At 45.3% G+C, this 18,689-nt stretch overlaps 1 long non-coding RNA gene across 1 annotated transcript in view; it reads left to right on the top strand.

The window, feature by feature from the left end:
* LOC122810974 overlaps window positions 1-18,689 on the top strand; it is a 493,854-nt gene that overhangs the window by 320,376 nt on the left and 154,789 nt on the right. The gene's annotated exons all lie outside the window — the stretch shown is intronic.

The following is an 18,689-nucleotide window of genomic DNA, read 5'->3' as shown; positions in this document are numbered from 1 at the left end:
TAAGCGTCACTCTTGTGGTGGCTGTGAGTGGCACCTTTCCCCCAAATCACCCCCCGACGATGTCTCCTTTGGAGATATTATGGAAATACTCCACCAAAGGGGGGGTCCACACAAAAACCCTCCTCGGATGAGTTGGTATTCCTGGAGGCGCTCGACACAGGCCCATCTACCTCTTGGGTGCCCCCCCCCGGCCGACCCCCTGGTCGACCTGATTATCACCAGGGCATGGAAGGAGCCAGACTCTGTAGAGCCGATACCTAGAAGGCCCGATAAGCTTCTCTGTCCCCCTGCAGACAGAGCTTCCTGGAGCAAGGGTTCCCCGGTTGATGCCATGGTGGTGGCAGCAGCTACCAAAAAGGAACTATCCCAGGAAATTTCTTCGGTCCATCCCCCTGACAAGGAGTCTCGGGCAATGGACCGTATTGGGAAGCGGACTTTTGCTTCAGCTACCTTTTCTATAAGGGCGCTGAATTATTTGGCCCATGTAATCAGACTGCAGTGGGACCTGGTCAAAGAATACGCTGAGTCTCCCCCCAGAGTCCATGTCGGCCGAGGATAAAGGGACTTTCTCAGCTCGTATGGCTACTCTTAAGTCAGTGTCCAATACTTCTATGCGGCTACTTTCCCATGCCAGGGAAGGAGCCGCTAGAGCTAGCGGGTCCAGTATTGCCTCAAGGCATCATGCCTGGATTCAACTTTGCGATTTCCCAGTACCTTTCAAGGCATCCTTCACGAATGCACCCTTTGACGGGTCGACCCTCTTTGGGAAGACCATCCGAGAGACACTGGTCCAGAGCGAGAAAGACGGGAAAATGCTGTCAGCCGTCGGAATATGCTTCTCTACACCTCAAAGGTCCTTTTCCAGGAACCAGCGAGGACAGACGAAAATGTGGTTCCGGAAATCTCAGCAGGCCCAGAACGCTCAGGACTCCTCCCCCAGAGGCAGAAGGGGACAAGGTGGATGCCGGCCCAGAGGCTGAGGGGGACCGAAGAACTTCGGGTCACGGGAACCTTTTTCCGACCGACCTGCGCAACAGCCCTGAGGGGTTGCCCGACTGCTCCTCTCTGGAGGTAGTCGAGGGGCACTTTTCGAGGCACCTGGCTCAATGGGAGTCCATCACAACAGATCACTGGGTGCTTCAGATAATATCCAGAGGCTATTCAATCCCCTTCATCAACAAGCCCCTTTACTCAAGATGCCTCCCAGATGTCCCACCCACACAAAAGGAGGCCGCAGCTTTGGAAATAAAAAAGCTGTTAGAAAAAAAAAGCCATCCAGCATGTGCCCCCAGATTAGTCCAGATCAGGCATCTACTGCAGGTTCTTTCTGGTGCCAAAAAAGATGGGGGACTTAAGGCCGATTCTCGACCTGTCAACAATGAACCTTTTCGTTGCCAAAGAGAAATTCTGGATGGTCCCGATTCAATCCATCCTGCCCCTCTTGCAGGAGGAGGACTGGATGTGCTCCATAGACCTCAAGGATGCGTACTACCATATTCTCATGGAAAGACGGTCCAGAAGGTTTCTCCACTTTTGGCTAGGAGCCAGTCATTACCAGTTCAGGGTTCTACCCTTCGGTCTCACCACAGCCCCAAGGGTGTTCACCAAGGTCATGGCAGTTGTAGCGGCCCACCTGAGGCTCCAGGGCATACAGGTCTTCCCATACCTAGACAACTGGCTCCTCACCGCCCCCACCAGGCATCTACTTTCTCTAGCCAGGGATTTCTTCCTCCTTATGTCACCCCGGTTGGGGATAACCATAAATGTCAAGAAGTCCTTCCTCCAGTCTGTCCAAGTGTTAGATTTCATAGGGGCCAGGATAGATACCCTCCAGGCCAGGGCCTTCCTAACGTCAGACAGACTTCACAGCATGACTCTGCATGTGCTAGCCCTCTTTCAATCCCCTGTTCCCCCAGCAGAATTAGTCCTGAGAGCTTTGGGGTCCATGGCAACAGCGTTCAAGTCTGATTCCTTACGCTCTTCTGCACATGAGGGTTCTACAGTGGACGTTGCTGGTCCAGTGGTCTATTCTACACCACCCACTAGACTTCCTGATTCCCCTCAGCAGGGTTTGCAGGAACTCCCTCATGTGGTGGCTTCAATCCCGAGCCCTTCGGGAAGGACAACCTTTTGTTATGTCACCACCCCAGGCCACAGTGACCATGGACGCCTCCCGCCTTGGGTGGGGTGGGGGGGCATTGTGCGGGCAGGACGGTCCAAGGCACGTGGACTCAGACCGAGACCGTACTGCATATAAATGTTCTGGAGATGAGGGTGGTCCTCTTGGCGTTGCAGGCCCTCCATGCATTTCTTCCTCCGGGGACTATTGCGATCCAGTCGGACAGTATGTCAGTGGTCTGGTATATCAACAAACAGGGGGGAACCAGGTCTTACCCCTTTGCCGAGAAGCCATGAGTGTTTGGGAATGGGCGATCTCCACCAACCGCTTCCTGTTAGCAACGCACATTCCGGTTCGGTCCAACATACTGGCGGACAAATTGAGCAGAACTATCCTCTCTCCGTATGATTGGTCTCTGAATCCTTGTGTAGTGAAACAGATCTTTCTCAAGTGGGGTCAGCCTTGCTGCGATCTCTTCGCATCACCTTCCAACGCGAAGTGCAGTGAGTTTTTCACTTTAATTCCTCCTTTGGGAGAAACCCCCAGAGATGCTCTAGTAGATGCTTGGCCGCCCAGTCTTCTTTATGCATATCCTCCACTTCTGCTTATGACAAAATTTCTGCAGAAAGCTCGCTGGTTTGGGAGCAAGATTATCCTCATAGCCCCATTCTGGCCTTGTCAAGTCTGGTTCCCCTGCCTGCAGTCTCATCTCATAGCTCCACTCTGGATCTCTGATCCCATTCCGGATTTGATTTCTCGTCCCTCGGGAATGGCTCCTCTGAACCTGGATGGTCTCAAGCTCTCAGCTTGGCTGATCCAGTTCCCCTAGTTTCCAGGACTCCTGGTATCTCTTCCCGAGTCAGGTCTATCCTGGTGGCGGCACATAAACCCTCTACCAGGAAGATTTACAGTAGCAAATGGAAACGTTTCTCAATTTGGGCTTCACGAAAGAACTTGGATCCTTTTACCACTCCTGTTTTGGCGGTACTGGAATTCTTGTCTCATATTTTTCAGCAAGGGGCCAGCTCATCTACCGTGAAGGTTCAGCTGGCTGCCACTTCCTATTTTCATATTGGGGACAACTTTGGTTCCCTCGCTGCTGCCAGAATTTGTAAGACCTTTCTAAAAGGCACTTTTCATTTGAGACCTCCTGTTAGAAATTCATCTCCATCGTGGGATCTGACATTAGTTCTTCAGGCATTAGTTGCACTTCCATTTGAACCCGCAGCTTCTGTTGATCTGAAGTTCTTGTCATAGAAGACGGCTTTTTGGTAGCAATTACTTCAGCCAGGAGAGTGTCGGAGCTTCAGGCTCTCTGTATCAAACCTCCATACCTTGTGTTCATAAGGATAGGGTATCTCTCAGGACTAATCCCTCCTTTCTCCCAAAAGTTGCTTCCGAGACGAACATTAATCAGTCCATTAATTTGCCTGTCTTTTTCCCTAATTTCCAGAATAAAGGAGAATATAAACTTCATTTACTGGATGTTCACGGACAGTTGCATTTTTATTTGCACAGGATGGCTGTCTTTCATAAATCTGATCAGCTTTTTGTCTCCTGTGTTAAGCCTTTTCTAGGGAAACCAGTTTCGAAGGTGACTCTTGCCAGGTGGTTTTGAGTTGTATCTTACAAGCATACAGAGAATCTGGCTTACCAGAACCAGTGGGAGTTCATGTTCATTCTACGCGTTCTATGGCAATGTCTGCTGCATTCTGGTCTAGAGTTTCCCTGGATGACATTTGTTCGGCGGCTACCTGGGCATCCTCTCACACCTTTATCTCTCATTATTAACTGGATTTGGTGTCTAGGGGGAAGGGCTGCCTTTGGCTCTGCAGTGCTCCGGAATATCCTTCCTTAAGGGCCTCCCAAGATTCGGGTAGCTGGGGACACTGTCCCACAGGTTGCTGATCAAATGAAGTTAACTACTTCAGATAAAGAAGTTATATACTCACCATAACGTTCCATCTGAGTAGGTAAACTTCATTTTTCAGCAGCAGTCCCTCCCTCCTTCCCCCTGACCTTCATGGTTATTTAGCTGAGCTTGAGGTTTGGACTTATGAGCTTTACTTTGTCCTTGAGTCAGGTGTCTCAGGTTGTTAGTTGTTTTGTTATTATGTGCAGGTGGCAAACGTGATCTGAGGATTGGAAAGAGGTTGCAGTGTAGTATGGGTAAGGGGGAGGAGCTTGGAGCTCGGATCTTTTTGCTTGGTATGCTGCCGACTGGGATCCGTGTCGGATCTGTAACCCACAGGTTGCTGACAAATGAAGTTTACCTACTCAGATGGGACTTTATGGTGAGTACATAACTTCTTTTTATCCCTCAGCCCCAAGTTTCTACAGAAAGCATCCCAGTTGAAGAGCACAGCCATCCTCATTGCACCCTTTTGGCCTTGACATGTTTGGTTTCACTTATTCTGGCCTCATCTTCTCTATCTACCTTGAATACTGGATCCATGGCAGACCTTCTGTTTCACCAGAAAGGGATGAGGCACCTGAACATCAACAGCCTCAAGTTGACTGCATGTTTTATCCAGTTCTGGCAATGGCTAGACAGTCCTGGATTTTCTCCCCAGTTTGGCAGATTCTTTTGTCCTCTTAGAAGCTTTCCACTAGGAAAATTTATACAAGTAAATAGAAAAGATTTTCAGTCTGGGCCCTTCAGAGCCACTTTGACCCTTTCTCTACCCCAGTCTTGTCAGTTCTCTATCTTTTGATCTCCTTTTTTAACAAAGGGGTGAGTTATTCTGCAGTTAAAGTTCAACTAACGGCAATTTCAAATTTTCACTGAAGTGAGAATCTTTCTTCCTTGGCTTCTTTGAAATTGTGCAAGGCCTTCCTTAAGGGTATATTTTTACTCAGTCCTCCAGTTAAAGATCCCCCCCCCCCGGGATTTGACTGTTCTGTTACAAGCTCTTATCCAACATCCATTCAGCTAAGGTTGACCTTAAATTCTTGTCCTGGAAAGCAATTTTTCTGGTTATTATCACCTCTGCTAAATGAGTATTTGAACTCCAGGACCTCTCTGCAAGACCTCCTTACTTGATCTTCCATAAGGATAGGGTCTCATTTCGCATGAAGCCTTCTTCTTTACATAAGGTGGCAAGGTGGCTTCCAAATGCAACATAAATCAGGTCATCAGCTTACCTATGTTCCTTCTGAAATTCTGAAACAAAGGAGAATACATGATGCATCTTTTAGAAGTACTTTGGCAGCTTGGATATTTGTCTGCACAGAACACCAGATTTCAGGAAAACTGATGAATTGTTTGTATCTTTCTCCAAGAACAAATTAGATAAAGCAGTTCATAGGTAAATACTAGGCTATCGGCCCAAGGGCCTACGTAAGCCTAGCCAACAAGGTTCCCTGGCTTACGCCACCCAATAAAGTTATTTTCCTGTGCCACTGTTGAGCAGAGACAGGGTGTATTTCCTATTTTCCATCCACTCATCAAGACTTTTCTTCATGAGTGCTAATGAAGAACTTTGCTTGACATAGATGGGTAGCCTGTTCCAGAGTATGGGAAGTCTCTGGGACAGGAATCTATCCCTCCAGCATGTCCTGTTTATTGTGGTGACAAGGTTTGGGTCCCTAGAGCATGTAGCATGGAGGGATTGGGATTTCTTTAGGTGTAGCATGTCCAACAGCTCTGGGTTTGACATAGCTTTATATGTTAGGCAGAGATCACTTCGGCAGATCCTGCCTTTTGAACTTGGTCGACTTTTTTGAAACAGTCACTAAGGCCATTGATGAGGGTAAGGCAGTTCACACAGCCTACCTTGACCTTGCAAAAGCCTTCGACACAATACCCCACTCGGGCATCATAGACAAACTCACCGGCTTAAATGTAAACCCATATGTCACAAGATGGGTTGCAAACTGACTCAAGGACAGAACCCACAGGGTCAGAGCTGCTGGAGCTATGTCAGACTCTAAGCCAGTCACAAGCGGTGTCCCACAGGGCTCAGTCCTGGGACCCCTCTTGTTCGGCATTTATTTTTCCGAGGTACAGACAAACATAGGAGGATTGTGGCTGACAAAGTTCACAGATGACTGCAAACTAGGTGCCATAATTGATACTCCAGCGGACACAAACATCCTTCAGAGAGGCCTCATAGAAACGGATAATTGGTGCCAGAGCCATGGCCTTAAGCTGAACGCCAAAAAATGTATAGTCATACCCTTTGGGAAAAACAAGGTACCGACAAATTACCACATAGGCGGTAATCCATTAAGTACGGAAGAGGTAATCAGGGACCTAGGGACCCAGGTTGACAGTAACCTCTCATTTGACACTCACATTGCCAAAGTGGTTAGGAAGACCTTCTATATTGCCCACCTTATCATGAAGGGTTTCACATCTAGATCAAGAGAGGTCATTGTGCCCCTGTACTCTTCTCTTATCAGGCCAATGATTGAGTACAATGCCCCATTTGGGATGTATCTCACCCGACACCTGCAGCAGTTGGAAAGACCCCAAAAGTTCCTCACCAAGAGGATAAAGGGTCTTAAACATATGTCATATGCTGCCCGACTGAAAAAACTCCAGCTCTATTCAGTCGCATACCGCCTACTCAGAGGTGATATGTGCCTGACGACAAGGCCATGTCCAATCCTGAATTAATGGACATGCTCCACCTCAGAAAATCCAAATCCATCAGAGCCACGAGAACAAGTGACTTAAACCTCAACACAGAAATAAATAGAATGTGCTGGAGGGACAGATTCATAATCCAGAGGCTCCCTACACTCTGGAACAGAATCCCAGTCCATGTCAGGCAGAGCCCCTCACTGACTCTATTCAAGAGAAATCTCGACGAGTGGATGGGAGATCGTAGGTTTACCCCAGGGGTCATCTCTGTGTCACTACTAGACAGAGGCATAGTAAACTAAACCCTAAAAGGGCGTAGTATTCTCATCCTAAGGGGTGGTGTAAGCCACATACACTCTGGCTAGGCTTATAAATGCCCTAGGGCAGATAGCCTAGTACGAACCTATGAACCTATGAACTAGGTGATATGCTACGGAGTAAAGCTGGAGTTTTTTGAGGCGGTCAGTGTAGGGCATTTGTTTGAGGCCAGTAATCCTCTTTGTGAGGTACTTCTGTGGCTTTTCCAGCTGCTGCAGATGTTTTGTGGGGTACATTCCAAAAGGGGCATTGTACTTTATAATGGGTCTAATGAGTGTCGAGTTTGAGGGGAACAATGACCTATTTTTTCCTGGATGACAACCCTTTTATGATGAGGTGTGCCACATAGAAGGACTTCCTGACTACTGTGGCGATGTGACTATCAAAGGAGAGACTACTGTCCACCTATGTCCCAAGGTCTCTTATCACACATTCGGTGTTAAGTAGATTGCTGCCTATTTGGTAGTACATGGGTACAGAGTTTTTCCAAAGGGGATGACACTGCACTTTTTGGCATTGAGCTTGAGGCCATGACTCTGACACCAGGCATCTGTCTCAGCGAGGCCCTTCTGTAGGATGTCCACACCATTTGGGGACTTGACTATGGCTCCAAGTTTGCAATCATCTGCAAACTTCGTTAGCCTGAGACCTTCTGTGTTAGCCTGTACTTCAGAGAGAAGTAGATACCAAACAGGAGAGGTCCCAGGACGGAACCCTGTGGTACTCCACTTGTCACTGCTTTGAGGTCAGATTTGAAGTCTGCAACTTTTACAGTGTGCGTTCTACCAGTGAGCCAGTTGGCAACCCATCTTGTGACGTAGGGATTTATATCTAGTTTAGTGAGTTTAGCTATAATTCCAGAATGGGAGATGTTGTCGATAGCCTTGGCGAGGTCAAGATAGGCTGTGTGAACCACCTTACCCTCATCTACGGCTTTGGTGACTGCCTCAAAGAAGTCGATCAGGATCAGGAGGCATGATCTGCCTTTCACAAATCTGAACTGGGTGGGATCCAGAGTTTGGAGGTTACCAATGTCTTTGTTTATGAGTTCCATGATGATACATTCAATGGCCTTGCAGACCAGACTCGTCAGGCTAATAGGTCGATAGTTCCCGGGATCAGTGGTGGCTCCCCCTTTGTGGAGTGAGATAACTGTTGTTGTGCGCCATTCAGTGGGCACAAAGCCTGATGCGAGGCTATTATTGAACATGGTGCTTAAGTGGGGAGCCAGTTAGTTCCGAAGTTCGTGTAAAACGCAGCCTGGGATGTTGTCCGGTCCCATGGATGCTGTGTTTTTGGCTTTAAAGAGTGCAGCGTTTACCTGCGTAGTTGTGATTACAGGGACTCTGCATTCTTCCTGTATAGATATGGGCCCTTTAGGGGGTGAGGGGGGTAAACTTAGCATTGAACCTATCTGCCAGGATGTTGGCGATATCAGTTGGTTCTGTAATTTTCATGCCTTTGTGCTGTAACTCAGAGCAGATCTGGGAGTTGCCATAGAGATTCTTGACATAGCTGTAGAATGCTTTGTGGTTGTCCTTAGAATTAGTGGTTTTGTTTTCGTAGCTAACTTTGGAGGATCTTATAAGGGATCTCAGCTTCTTACTGAGGCTGACCAGGGAGCTCCTCCACTCTTGGGATTTTACTCTCTTTTGCAAAAGTTTCTTCCTTCTATTGTACAGTTTGTTTATGGCAGGGGACCACCCGATTGGTTTCTTTTTTTTTTGGAGGATAGCGTCTTGGTTCTGTTTGGGGTAGCATGATCCATGCACTCGTGTAAGTGCTTATAGAGTGCATTTGTGTAGGATTCAGCAGTTGTAACTGTATTGTCCATCTGCATGGGTGTCATGAAGTTCACCACTTCTGTCTTGGGAAGCATGAAGTTGGCTTTGGAGAAATTTTTTACCGTGGTTTCCTTAATGGGGGGTGGCGGCGGGATGTGGATATCAAGGGTGATTAGCTTATGGTCGGATCGGACCAATGAGGAGTTGACTTCAGGTGTGGAACACCAGTCACTCATGTTGGTAATGGCTAGGTGTAGGATATTGTTGCCCCTGGTGGAGGTGCGGATAAGTTGATCAAGGGCATTGGAGCTTATGAATTCCAGAAAGTGTTGAGCTAAGGAGTTGGTACACGAGTAGTTTTCCCAGTTAATGGTGGGGTAGTTGAAGTTGCCCATTATTAGGGTGTTTGGTTGAACCCTAATATTTTCCAGTACATCAAAAAAAGAGGAGTGGGAATCCTAGGGCATGGTGGGGGAGCTGTAGCAAGCTACAGTTTGGATTGCAGTTTTGCCCAGAATTAGTTGCAATTGGATAACCTTGGATGCATTATGCTGAGCAGCTAGCCTGGAGGTGTGGATATCCTTAATGAATATGGACACACCTCCGCCTTTGGACTCCGCCTTTGGTATTTCGGTCCAGGTTACATGGCCAAAAAGAGTGGTATGAGTTATAGCCTGGTAGTGCAGGGGTGCTCTCTGGAGCCTTGAACTAGGTCTCAGTCACTGCACAGATATCGATGTTCTCCATTTTAAGGAGTGCCTCGAGTTAGTGCATTTTGAGCTTTAGACTTTTAGCACTGAGTAGCATTACCCTCAGTTTTTGCTTGCCTGTTCCTGTTACGCTGGTGAATTTGTTATTTGAACCTTGCCTAAAAAAGGCAATATAGGGGCAGCAAGAGCCTTTGCCAGTATCAGGAATCCCAGAGGCGACAGGTGCAGGCCATCTGTGGCAAAGCATCATGATCTGTCGACCATGTCATCCCAAGCAGACAGATACTGGATCCCCTTAGAATGACACCAGAAGCTTAGCCAATTGTTGAAGTCAATCATTTTGTCCTTGTACTGTGGTATCATTCGAGACGATGGCAGAATGCTACTCAGGGCTACAGTCATACCTGCCTGGGCTACAAGATCGTAGAGCTCTTCCATGTTTCTTTTCATGTAGTCCAGGGAGGTATGTCTCAGGTCATTCACATCAACATGGACAATGACAGAGTCATATTTGTACTTGTTGTGGAGTGACCTGAGTGCATGGGTTATGTGGCAGATCCTGGCACCCAACAGGTAGCTGACTGTAACCTTCTCCTTGTTTAGCCTGGTGAGTGGGACATCAGTGTGCCTGACTATAGAGTCACCTATGACTAGTGTGTTGGGTACATTGTTTTGCCTTATTGGCTGTGGTTGAGTGGCACACTGAGTATGTGGGCTATGTGTCATTTGGGTTGTGTTGGGAGATGGAGGTTGCTTGCGTTTCTGCTTTTGAGGTCTCTGTTGCTTAGACAGATTATTATTGAGAGCCTCCGCGAATGTTTTTGTGTTACTATGTGTGGATTTTGGTGGTGTAGATTTAGTGAGACTATACAATGAGTGTGCTGTGGTGCAAATGTTTGCTTTCTCCTCATGACTGTTAAGTTCAGTCTTGGTTGCAGAGAGCTTTACCTCCAGTTTGGCTAGATAAGTGCATTTCTCACAGGTTGTAGTGTTGGGTGGTAGGAGGAGAGGTTTGTCTGTGTACATGAGGCAATTTCTACATTGCCTCAAGATGCCCAGATTCATCAGATAGAAAGGAGAGAACACTGTGAGCTGACTTTTGGACATGCCTGAATAAAAAACTATTTTCCTCTAGATAAGTGAGGAAAGTGAGTACAAGAGCTGTTTTTCTCTAAGCAAGTGAGAAAAGTAAGTACAAAACTGTTTTTCTCTAGGTAATGAGGAAGATTGAGTGCTATAGTAATTAGTAGCTTATTTAGTGCTTACAAGTTCTGAACAAGTGTTGAGCATGAATAAGCAAGTTTAAGTGCTAAAACTAAGAATCTGTACCTGCACTAAACGAGTTACAGGACAGAAACAAGTGCAATTGCGGGCTTTCAAATCAGAAAGTTGAGAGAGATGGAAGAGATTGCCCAAATGGCCAATAACTACAATTTCTGGGCCAGAGCCACTCCTTTCCATACCTTTTCTAAATGGTTAACTGACTGTATATCTTTTGCTCTGATGCTGCCATTCTTCACCTAATCCTTGATTGTGGATTTGGTTTCGAACCCTCGGAACCAACTTGGCCATTATTTTCTCGCTCGCGCTTTCCAAACTCTTGAGATCAGCTCTACTCAGGATGCTCCTCACAGACATTACCCCAGATCTCGTTTGCCGCGTTGCAGACCAGATGTGCCTTCATTATCTCTCGATCCTTGGTGATTTTATTGTGAGTTAGAAAACTTAAATTTGTTTATATTGTTTATCTAATAACCTCTTTGTAGTAAATTCTATCTATAGTTCTTATTATCTAAGCTACCCTGCTCCTTTTTCACATTTTTTGATAACTCTCTTACCAGAAGGTATTTTCTCCCTACCATCATTGGTAATTCTATCCTTTTACCCTTAGGGTATTCTAGTTACCATTGTTGGTATTTTTCTCCTTCCTTGTCTTCCTAAACAAAAAAAAAAAATCTGTATCTTTCCCTCTAGCCTGCTTATTGTTAAAAATGTCTGTTAAGAAGCAGTCTCCGATGAAACCTAAGGGTGCTTCAGGTTTCGAGAAATGTACTAAATTTGAAGGGAAAATGCCCAGCTCTTATGGGTATCCCGTGTGTGTGTACTGTTTAGGTGAGATACTTTTGCAAGAGAATTGTGCTATTTGTCACAGTTCTTCTTCCCATACCTTAATGGAAAGAAAGAATAAGCTTCGGTTGAAAGGCCTGTTAAAATCTTCCTTTGACAAAGCCATTTCTGGATCTAAAGAGAAAACTGGAGAAGTGGGAACTTCTTCCCATAATTCAAAAAAGAGAGCTGCTTCGGTTCCGAGTTCTTCTGATCCGATCAGAAAAATTTCAGTAACTTCGTCAGTACCGGGAGAATTATCGGTGCCTAGCAAAACACTGTTGAAACACTCTGATGTTTCGGCCTCGACTCTGACTGAGCCATCGGTAGCGAAGACTGCAGATTTATTTACCGTACCAAGAACATCTTATTCTCCTTCTGTGGATCCCTTTAAGGACACCTCTTTGGTGGAAGTCAGACGTTCCAGATCTCCTTCCACTGTATCGGTGACGTCTACTAAAAGTTATCGGAACAAGACATTATGAGATTAGTGGATCAGCTCCTAGTGGCAAGAGGATTAACTTCAGTTCAGAGCCAATCCATCATCGAAACTGCTCATTCCATGACACCAGCATACACTCCTTCTCCAACTCTATCAGAGCTCTTGGAGTCCTCGGTTATGACAGTCCCAGCTCCAACTGAGCTGGTTCTGACAGCCTTCCCATCTTCGGTTCCAACTACAGTTCAGTTTTTCCAGGTTTTCTGCACCGGGGAACTCCCGGGGTCGGGAATAGCTAGTTGATTCTGGGATGCATGGTACCCTTTCAGCTCCATCTGAGCCATCCATTAATCGTGGAGCGTCAGCCCTTGTAGATCAGACTCTGGGTCCAGGTGGAGAGGTGATCTCCTTGGTGTGGGGGTGTGTCCCCGATTCCGAAGCAGTCCTTTTCAGTTTTGGGCTCCCACCCCTCTATCTGTAGAGGAGGCCTGCATTCCATATCATGGAGAAGGCATTATTCCTTCTGGCAAATATCTTCTCCTTCCTCTCGGCCGAAGCTACCATTGACCTCATCCCCTGGACAGAGGGCGCAAAAGTCCCAGGTTATGCTCACCGTGGTGATTACTTCTTTGGAAACTTCTCTGGAACTTCCCCCAGAAGAAGTCCCTGTGAAGAGGAAGTGCAAGAGGAAGCACCTCAACTACCCAGAAGAGTCTTACACCGAAGATACTGACTTCGATGAAGGGGAAGGTTCCCCAAAGACACCCCTGAAGATGTTTCCTTCAGAGACATCCTTGAAATACTGAAACAGATGGGGGACTGGTCGTCCATACAGCCTTCCAAAGAGGAGTCAGTATATCTGGAGGCTTTTCGTGCCCAACCCTCCCCTTCTTGGATTTCTCTGCCAGCTGATGAGCTGGAGAAATTAATTGCTCTGCGGGCTTGGAAGATACCCAACGCCATACAGCCTATTCCCAAGAGGCCAGACCATATTTTGTCTGCACCAAAGGATGAGCCACATTGGTTAAAGGGAATCCCTGTTGATGTCGTGGTGGTAGCAGCGGCCACCAAAAAATACTTGCAGAGGAGAGCCACACTATCCATCCTCGCAACAAGGAGTCTAGGACCTTGGACAGATTTGGGAAGTGTGTTTATGCTTCAGTGACCTTTGCTTTAAGGTCTTTGAACTGTATGGCACACTTTACCAGGTTACAAAGAGACTTGATTAAGGAACTTTCTAACACTCTGGCAGGAGCAGTAGTTGCGGAGGTTCAGGATAAGGTCTCCTCCCAGCTTGCGACCCTTGAATTCATCTGCAATTCATCCATGAGGCTCATAGCACATGCAGCTGAAGGGATGTCCAGAGCAGCTCCTGGATGTGCTTATGTGACTTTGCAGAGCCATTCAGAATATCATTCATCAATACTCCCTTTGACGGATCTACCTTTTTTGGCCCAAAAATTAAAGAAACTCACCAGAAGTGAGCAAGATGGTAAGACCCTTTCTGCCATAGGCATACATTTTTCTACCCCTCAGAGACGAGGAGTGGGAGACTATGGTTCAAGAAAGGGCCTTTCTATGACTCATGTGGTAAAGATTTTCCCCAGGGCAGAAGGGGAAACAATGGAAGATGCCGCCCTAGAGGCTAAAATAGACAGCAAAATCAGGGGTCCATAGAATCCTTCTCTGGTACTTCCTATCAGCATCCCTGAACAGATGCCTGATTGTCTTCCTCTGGTGGCTTTCAGGGGATGATTATCCCGGCACCTACTAGCCTGGCAAATAATAACTTTGGACACATAGGTGCATGGAATAATATCCAGAGGCTACCAAATCCCCTTGTTTGTAAATCCCAAACCACAGAAAAAACTCCCAGATGTTCTACCCAATCAAAGGGAGGCAGAAGCTTTAGAATTCCAAAAGCTGCTAGACAAAAGAGTCATCCAAAAAGTCCCACCAGACCAAATAGGATCTGGGGTTTACTCAAGATTATTTTTAGTGCCCCAAAAAACAGGGGACTAAAGACTGATTTTGGATCTCAGCCGATTCAACAAATCAGTCCACCAAACCAAATTCCGGATGGTCTCAGTACAAGCCATTCTTCCTTTTTTGGAGAAAGGCAACTGGATGTGCTCGATAGACCTCAAGGATGCTTACTATCACATAAGGATGGAAACTAGCTCCAGGAGGTTTCAACACTTCTGGCTAGGGGCCAGTCATTTCCAATTCAGAGCACTACCCTTTGGACTCACCACAGCTCCCAGGGTGTTTAACAAATGCATGGCAGTAGTTGCAGCTCATCTCAGACTGCAAGGTTTTCGAGTTTTCCCATATCTCGATTACTGGCTCCTCACTGCTGCCACCAGGCATCACTTAGAAAAGGCAAGAGACTATACCATGTCTGTTTGCACATCCCTAGGCATTTCAGTAAATCTCAAAAAATCCAACCTGCAACCCATACAACGTCTAGATTTCATAGGGGCACACCTAAACACTGTTTCAGGAATAGCTTCTCTTCCTCAAGAAAGACTATTAAGCATCAGGGCTCTGGTCAGACAGATCATTCAAAATGACAAAGTCCCAGCAAGATTGATTCTTCAAGCATAGGGTTCAATGGCTGCCACAATCACTCTGGTTCCTCTAGCCAGATTTCACATGTGAATACTGCAGTGGTTACTAGCAACACAATGGTCTCTAATTCACCAGCCAATGTCTTATCAAATTTTAATCACCAGTCTTTGCATACAAGACCTCAAATGGTGGCTTCATTCAGATCAGATCCTCCTGGGCCGGCCTTTCGTCCTACCTCAACCCCAGGCCATAGTGACCACGGATGCTTCCCAGATGGGGTGGGGGGCATTATCTGGGAAAGACAGTTCAAGGCACTTGGTTCCAGCTGGAGGCCAATCTACACATCAGTGTTCTAGCGATGAGGGCAGTGCTATTAGCATTGCAAGAATTCCAGGATACCCTTCCTCTAGGGACAGTTGCAATTCAAACAGACAATAAGTCAGTAGTCTGGTACATCAACAAACAAGTAGGAACCAAATCATATCCACTATGTTAAGAGGCACTCAGAGTTTGGCAGTGGGTGATTTCTTCCAATTGCTTTCTCGCAGCAATGCACATTCTGGGAAGTTCCAATTTGACAGCAGACAAATTGAGCAGGACTATTCTCATGCCTCACAAGTGGTCCCTGAACACAGCAGTGGTGGACAAAATTTTCCATTGATTGGGCCATCCTTGCTGTGACCCATTTGCGTCTCCCCTGAACAACAAATGAAGAAGTTACTTTGCCCTAGTCCCCCCCACAGGGGAAGTCACCCAGGGATGCTCTTCTACACAGTTGGCCGCCTGAACTATTATATGCCTTTCCCCCAATTCCTGTGATCACACAATTTCTGAAGAAAGCCAAAAAGACAAAGAACACCATAATCCTCATTGCCCCATTCTGGCCTTGACAAGTTTGGTTTCCCTTCCATTGGCCTTATCTGCTGCAGAAACTATGGACTCTGGACCCATTTCTGCTAACTCACCCAGAGGGCATGGTTCACCCAAATATACAGCACCACAAGCTGATGGTGTGGCTTCTCCAATTCCCATGATTGCCAAGCATCCTTCTCTATCATCTGTCCAATGCATTATTATTGCACATCATAAGCCTACTACTAGAAAACCTTACCTGTACAAATGGAAAATATTTACCATATGGGCCTTAGACAAAGGACTTGATCCCTTTAATGCCCCAATTGAACACATTTTGGATTTCTTGAATACTCTCTTTGAATCTGGCTCCTCTGCTTCAACTATAAAAGTTCAGTTGGCAGCAATCTCTAATTTTCATACTGGATACAATGACTCTTCAATAATGTCCCATAAACTTTCCAAAGCCTTCTTGAAAGGCCTGTACTTGCTGAGACCCCCCTTTAAAGAACCATTTCCTCCATGGGATTTGACTACCGCCCTCCAAGCATTAACTCAAAGCCCCTTTGAACCAGCTGCCTCTTGTCAATTAAAATTTTTGACTTGGAAAACTTTATTTCTAGTGTCCATCACCTCTGCAAGGAGAGTCTCTGTGTTGCAGGCTCTGTCATGCAAATCACCATATTTAATTTTTCATAAAGACAGAGTACAACTATGAACAAATCCCTCGTTTCTTCCAGAAATGGTTACTGAATTTAATATCAACCAGACTTTGCAGTTACCAACATTTTTCCCTAATTTTACCAATAAAGGAGAATATGCTCTGCATTTGCTTGATGTTCATAGACAGTTGCATTTTTATCTCCATAAAACTAAAGAATTCCGTAAATCTGACCAACTATTTGTGGCCTTCTCTTCCTTAAAAATGGGTTGTGCAGTCACCAAAGTTACTTTGGCAAAATGGCTGAGAGACTGTATTTCACAAGGACTTCAACTTCACAAAACAGTTAAAGTTCATTCTACAAGTGCTGTGGCCACATTAGCAGTTTTTCATGCAAGAGCTTCTCTAGATGATATCTGTGCAGCAGCCACTTGGTCCTCTCACCATACCTTTACTGCACATTACAAATTAGATCAGGTCTCGAGAGGTTGAGCATCCTTTGGCTCTATGGTGCTTTGGAATATCCTTCCGTGAGACCTCCCAAGGTGCATAAGTTGCTGGGGATTCTGTCCCACAGTCAAGGATTAGGTGAAGATTAACAACATTGGATAAAGAAGTTATGTCTTACCATAACGTTCCATCTGTTTTGTTCATCTTCACCAATCCTTGACAAACCCTCCCACCATCCCCATCCTAAAACCTTTGGTAAGCCTCCCTGATTCTGATCCAGTTACTCATCAGAAATCCATAAATAGCCTCATCTCCTTTTGTATATATGTATATATGTATGATATTCTAGTATTTTGGCTATATTCTGCCATCTGGCAAACTCAGTCTGAGGTAATCTCTGTGAGGAGCATCATGGGTGGAGCCGGGATTAAGAGTTTGGAGAGCACGAGCGGGAAAATAACGTCCGAGTCAGTTCCGAGGGTTTGGAACCCACCGTCAAGGATTGGTGAAGATGAAGTACACAGATGGGCTATTATGGTAAGACATAACTATTTTTTTTTTTTATAAAGAAGAAGTTTATCTTTACTCAAGCCCCTCAAAGCACATTTGGTGAGGTCTGTAACCACTTCATCTGCCTTTTTGTCAAGAGCATCCATAGATAATATTTGTGTAGCTGCCACTTGGTCCAATGCTCACACCTTTATTGCTCATTACAAGTTAGACATACTGTCCAGAAATAGGGTAGCATTTAGCTCTTCTGACTTTGGAATATTCTGCCATGAGGACCACCCAAGGTTCCTCTAGCTGGGGACTCTGTCCCATCTGTTGAGGAATAAATGAAAATTACATCAGATATAAGTTATGTACTCACCATAATGATGCATCAGTGTTTCCCATTTTCATTCTTCCTCAACTCATCACCCTCCAAACACTTCCCTTTCTTTCTCATGAGACCTAAGGGATGTCCTTTTGGGAACTTACCTGTTCCTCATTTTGAGCTGTAGCTTTTCTATAGGTTTTTATCTTGTTTTTTCATCATAATATGATGTAATCTATATGTTAATGTTGGGGCATCAAACTCAAGCTGATGTATACCAGGATAATGGGGCATTGTGGATCTGTACTGGCTGAGTCAGAGCTGAGGTGAAATCTGAGAGCCATCAGTTGAGAAAAAATGAAAATGGACAACATAGATACATCATTATCGTGAGTTCATAACTTTTGTTTTTTGTCCCTACTAACTTTTTTTTTGAGTTGGTTATGGAGTTGTCTGAAAAACTGTAAGTTTTTGTCATTTTTGTTTTTTGCCATTTATTTCATGTTTTGTCTTTGTTTTTCATGAAGAGTTTGCATGTCTTTGAGATACAGGGGCATGGTTTGTTTTAATTATTTTAGTACTTTGTGGGGTTAAGGTATTAAGGATGTTTAGAAGTACTGCACTGAAATAATCTACTGATTCATTTAGAGGCAGAGTTTTCAAGTTTGACCAGTTCAGTGCTTTTAGTGAGCTAATGGAGGATTGTTGATGTAACCAAATAGGATGGGTTATTTCAAGCACAAAATGGGGAATTAGCTAGGCTTAAAATGGCCTGCAAGGGCAGCTAGCCTAGTACTTACATATGAACCAGTTACTGAGGAGATGGAATTTTGTGGTTGATTATTTGAGAATTAGATCTATGGGCATAAGCTGTGATCACTTAGGTTTACCTGTGATTGTAACTACTGAAGTAAAGACATCTGGGTTGGTAACCAGAATCCACTCAAGGATGGATTGTTGAGTATCATTTTTATTATGTCTGGTTTGTGTTTTGATGAGTTGTGTGAATGCAGATAGATTCATACTGTTAAAGTGCAGGATTAAGATAAATAACAAAGAGATTTACCTGTTAGTCTTGAATCAAGGGTAACACTTCAGGATGTGCAAAGTACTCCTTTTATTGGGTCTATATTAAATAAGCAAACTCTTAAAAAAGCAAACTCTTATTCATCAACCCTAGTTCAGTGAACACTGAAAATGCTGAATTTCCCAGGGAAAAAAATCACTGTTCCAAAAAAAAAAAAAAAAAAAAAAACTTAAAACAGTATTTAATG

Source organism: Protopterus annectens, chromosome 9.part0 (assembly GCF_019279795.1).
Source record: "Protopterus annectens isolate FY-2018-M chromosome 9.part0, PAN1.0, whole genome shotgun sequence".
Lineage (NCBI taxonomy): Eukaryota > Metazoa > Chordata > Ceratodontiformes > Protopteridae > Protopterus > Protopterus annectens.
This window is presented reverse-complemented; position numbering and strand designations above follow the sequence as displayed.